Source organism: Adelges cooleyi, unplaced genomic scaffold (assembly GCF_023614345.1).
Source record: "Adelges cooleyi isolate 19-005CV unplaced genomic scaffold, UGA_ACOO_1.1 ACOO_flye_CR_arks_rails_tigmint_CR_PRNA_743, whole genome shotgun sequence".
NCBI classification, from domain to species: Eukaryota; Metazoa; Arthropoda; class Insecta; order Hemiptera; family Adelgidae; genus Adelges; species Adelges cooleyi.
The window spans coordinates 5,208-11,261 of record NW_026096451.1 but is presented as its reverse complement, the minus strand read 5'-3'; positions in this window follow the sequence as shown (position 1 = coordinate 11,261).

The window sequence follows — 6,054 nt, the reverse complement described above, 5'->3', positions numbered from 1 at the left end:
AAAAATTATGTTTGCCTGTTACCACAAGAGTACAAAAATATATTCTAAAATTATGATATAATTAATAAATTTAAAATGATGAAAAACAAATGGGTTTTTTTTTGTTAAACCATGTACGTTAGACAAAAACATTAGAGAAGTACAGGGAAAAAACAGCAAAATAACAAAATACTTACAACTTTTAAAAAAATGTCAAACTTTAACTTTAACGATAGAAATCTATCGTCATTCCATCTCTCTAATGGATAACCCCCCCCCCCCCACCCCAAGGCTCATATAATAATCTCAGTAATATTGGTACTTTTCGGACAGTCAATACTACTTTTCGGGATATCCTTCTAAACGTCTAACATTTATAGTTCTAAACTGTACTTAAAAGTCAAAAAGTTGTGTATTATTTTGTTATGATTAGCAAATGTCAAACAAAACATTACTTGTTTGTATCCTGACGAAACCCCGAATAGATTTTGTTACTAAAGGGCATTTGGGAGAGGGGTGCAGTGGTTGTCATCTGCTTTAAATGCATAGAATTCATAGGCTTATCGGTTTTTCATAGACAATGAACTATGCCTTTGCTTTACAAATTATTATGTAATATAAAACCAGCTGTTTTGTATATATAGAAATATTGGTAGGTATCATAATTTTAGTCGTTTGTCTAGGATTAAACCTAAGTATTTTAATGTGTCGGTTAGGTTCGGAACAGGGTGTGGTAAGATATAAAGTGTTATAATTTAGTATGATAATATATAATTCTTATTATTAATATACAGGGTGATCCAACTAACGTAAGACACTCATTTTCTCGGAATATATGAATATTTTGAGACGTTTTTTCCCTTAAACTTATAGGTTCATATTTTATTACTACATTTTTCAATATTTAGAATATTTTTATCATCAACCCTCATATGTAAAACAAGTATCGAATTTAGTTTTTTTAAATGGGAACGAATGTTTATAACTTGATAAATCTGTAGACACATTTTTAAAACATTTTTAGCGTTTGAATTTCTAATTTTCATCAATCGGTTCCCTACTTATTACGTTGTAAAGATTTGAAATTTTGATCCCTGAATATTTGGCATTTCAACACAGGTAGCTTATTACTTACTATTAAATAATATTATTGACCCCGTCGATAAAACCGATAACCAGATAATAATAATACTCTTATACATTTTTTTTTATAACATATGGAGAAGCGGTTCTGTACCTGCGGTCGGAAACCGTGACATCTTACAAACGTTTAGTAAATTGTTCACATATCTTATCAGCAGACAAGACTTGATGAAATTCTTTTCTAACTCAACCGTTTCAAATTTTGATTACGATATTAAAATGTTATCATGCCAAAAAAATGCGTGCACCGTGACTTGCATTGTGTATTCAGAATCCGGAAAAATCATGTGCCGTTTTGTTGATACATTGAAGTATTGTCAATTTATTGTGTTTATAAAATCCCTAATTGTGACTAAATTTTATATTGCCCTACAATTTACGATGAAAACTAATAAACTTAATGATTTCAAAAACAAAAACTTGTTCCTATTAGTAATAGTGAAAATGTTGTAATCAAATTTTTTATATTTGACATAATATTATGCCCCCCGGCTACTGAAGATTTTAAATTTTACATTCATATTCCATAAACATTAGAATATATTACCCTGATGTGGAAATAATAACTAATCATTGCTGATGGTAATGATAATGACAATTAATATGGAACAGCTGATATTGACGACAAATCGCAGGAATGTTAGAAAGTAAAATTTATTTAACGTTCAATAACACATAATAATAATGATTATTCAACGAAATTGAGGGGCTGAGCACTTTCCAGAATATGCGTGCAATGGCATATTATTTAATATTAAAATTGTTTTTTTTTTAATTGTACAAAACCGGTTTATTTTTAAAAAACCTTAATCATTTTAACTAAAAACTCCTAAGAACTGAAGTAAGAATATACGGAAGCATATTATATTAATATAGCATTCGTGTATTAATTGTATTATATAATAATATTTTAGGTATAAAACAATTATACCATAGGTTTTAGAAATGATATAATGTGATTTGAAAAACACAATTTTACTCATTTACACAATAGTTGGTCGGTATTTTTTACAGATCGAACCATAACATATTGTTTTCAATATCGTACAAAGGTGTTATATTATTTTAACTGAAAAATATGTGCAAATGATAAAATATATTATGTTGCAAATTATTTTAAAGGAATTACGATTTGAGTCATCTCACATAATATATGAAACCTTTAATAGTCTTAATTGAGCTAATCCCTTACTCAGTTTAAACATTTAAAACAAATTATACTTTTCAACTATAATTTTCAGCTTACTAAGAATTATTTAACAAATAATAGAATAATATAGTTCTTAATTTTTCAGTATTATTTTTGTACCATGATTCATTTAAGACATCTGTTTCTTAGTATGTTATTTTTTTAATACTCCTACATATTACCAACTATATGTTTTTGTAAATTTGTGTTTCGAATGACGCACTTCTAGTTAGATTGTGTATTAAAATGTTGATAAATGTTTTCAGAGGAATAGGGAAAAACAAAAAACAACAGCAGATGTTTTTAGGGTATATATTACCCAACTATTCCCAAAATATATTTGGGAATATATTTTTTTGAGTACTCAAATTTATGTATTTTTTGAAACTTTCACGGGTTGAAATATCACGTAGATGATTTTCAGATATATCCGTGTCAGTGTTGATTAACCGGCAGCGGAAAAGTCGTGACAACCCTGAGGATGGACTCTGCAAAGAATCCGAATAGTCGGTTAACAACCACTGACACGGATATATCTAAAAATCATTCATGTAATAGTAAAATTTAATTAGGTGTCATTATTTTATTATTCGGTATGTTTCAAAAACACTACTGTATATTATTAAGGTATATTTATCCTTTAAAAATAAAATGAATATCCGAAACTATCCGGATAATTTTTAACTATCCGGATTTCGGATATCCGTATCCGAATTATCCGGATAATTCGGATATCCGATTATCCGGATAGGCCCAACCCTAATCGGTATATCTAATTTCTCACTGGTCAAACTTTGATGGTGAAATCCATCTTAATAGGACATGTTGATTTTGTTGGAAACTCTTTTGGCTCAACACCCTTATATTATATTATCCGTTACCCCTCTACGCCCCCCCCCACAACAACGTTTTTAAATTTTAGACATGTTTCAGAAAAATTTTTTTCTTTAACAGTTTTGATATGACCTTAATTCACCTAGAAATACGATTTTACTCATATATACTAATACACCATAACTGGTCGGTAATGATTATACAGATAGAAACATAATTTTGTTTTCGACATTGCACAAGTATTGGAGTATTGTTTTTTCCTAACAAAAATCGATATTATTTTCATTATATAATATTTTAGGTATAAAACAATAATACCATAGGTTTTAGAATTATTATGATGCGATTCGAAAAACATGATTTTACTCATAAACACAACAGTTGGTCGGTAATATTTACAGATCGAACCATAACATGTTGTTTTCAATATCGTACAATGGTGTTATATTATTTTAACTGAAAAATATGTGCAAATTTACAATAGTTAACATTTTTAAAAGACCTTAATTATATTCATTAAAAACTCCTAAGAACTGAAGTCAGCTGTAAGATTATACAAGAGCATTCATAGTATCGTTATATAATTGGAGTATTGTATTTTCCTAAAAAAATCTATATTAATTTTATTATAACATAATAATATATTATAACGCGATTTGAAAAACATGATTTTACTCATATACACAACAGTTGGTCGGTAATGTTTACAGATCCAACCATGTTACTGTAATAGCGTCACCGCAGATGTTCTTTTGATATTTATTTTCAGACTTTAGTGCTTTACTACACTTAAAAAAGCAAAAATAAGAAAACATTTTTACCCTTTTTATTAGGTAATAATAATTTCTGTGGACCTGTGACCACTCCGTCTCCTCTATTCTTTGATACCATTATGCCCCCGTGCTACTGTTGTATTCTTTTGGATGACATCCCATTCAAATAAACTCTTAGATGCTAATTTGTAAACACTGCACCTCACTTTTATTTTTAACTTATAATGCGAAATCAACGATCAATGTCTTAAAAATCGAAAATATATCCTCACTAATAATATGCACCTCACTTTAATTCTTTCTTACTTTGCTGGTTTATACTATGCTTGGTTTGGACTTTACTGGTTTGAAAATACTTACTATTGATTCACATCAAAAAGTTTATTCGATAGTTATTTTATCACTTTCAGTTGTAATAATTCTTCTAAACCTGTGACCTCCCTGTCACCACCAAGCTCCATCCCCACTGTACTGGCTTTTTCTTACTTTTTATTCCAAAAATTGTCTTGACTGGACACTATGTAAAATCAGTTTATTCGTATTTAAAAACTTATAATGCGAAATCAACGAAAAATGATTTTATAAAACGAACGTTTGTTAAAAAGTATACAAAAAAATGATCAATGTCTTAAAATGGAAAATATGTCCTCTCTTAACATTTAACATATACAGGGTGATCCACTTATCGGGATCCATTCAATATCTCATAGGGTTTAATAAGAAATTAAAATGTTTCTTTTCGTATTGTTTTTATATAATGTGATCTCAATTTTTAACAATTTTTTTTGTTTTTACCCTCCTTTCAGATTAGTTTTTTTGATAGCAATTTTCGAAACTGAATGTACAATGTATGAACAATGTACTAAACATTTTTACTGGTCGATAACCAGTTTTGGATAACTATTTTAGTTATAAGATTTTTTAAGTTAAGATGGGAGGGGAATTGTGGTTGGGAAATGCGCACAGATAAAAATAATACTACACTCCGCCTTTCCTCCTGTCCAAAACTTGAAACTTCAATAACTAAGTTTCAAGTTTTGGTCAGGAGGAAAGGCGGAGTGTATTATTATTTTTATCTGTGCGCATTTCCCAACCACGTTTCCCCTCCCATCTTAACTTTTATAGGACTTTTAAAGGACAAACTACAAAAGCCTAATATATTATGTGAGATGACTCAAATATTGATCCCTTTAAAATGATATGCAATATAATAGACTTTATTATTAGCACATATTTTTCAGTTAAAAAAATATAACACCAATGTACGATATTGAAAACAACATGTTATGGTTCGATCTGTAAACATTACCGACCAACTGTTGTGTTTATGAGTAAAATCATGTTTTTCAAATCGCATCATAACATTTCTAAAACCTTTGGTATTATTATTTTTTTACCTAAAATATTATTATGTAAAAAAAGGAATATATATTTTATAAGGAAAAAACAATACTTCAGTTTCGGATAACTATTTTTAAAGTTATTGTAGTTTCAAGTTTTGGGCAGGAGGAAAGGCGGAGTGTAATATTATTTTTATCTGTGCGCATTTCCCAACCACATTTCCCCTCCCATCTTAACTTAAAAAATCTTATAACTAAAATAGTTATCCGAAACTAGTTGTCGACCAGTCAAAATGTTTAATACATTTTTCTCAATTAAAAAAGTTAATAAAATATTTACGTTACAATTGAAATTTTAAAAGTTGCTATCAAAAAAGTTGGGAGGGGGTAAAAACAAAATAAATGTGAAAAATTGAGATTGCATTGTATAAAAGAAATATGAAAAAAAACTATTAATTTCTTACTAAACCCTATGACATATTGAGTGGTTCACGATAAGTGGATCAACCTGTATTTTCATTTAATTATTTTTAATATTTTTTCCGTATCATTTTTTTTTCGTTTATATTATATTCTTGATGGAAATTATGAAAACGCATTTTGTTTTTTCATATTAGATTATTGCGTAGTTAAAGTAAAATATTCAGTTGGTTTATTTTATGTATTAATGCTTGACTCAAAATTTTATAAAACCGGATTATTTAAAAAAAATGAATACCTCCCCTGCATCGCATCGAAGCTAAAAACGTTAATTATTTTCGTTAAAAAATTCCAAGAACTGAAGTAAGCTGTAATA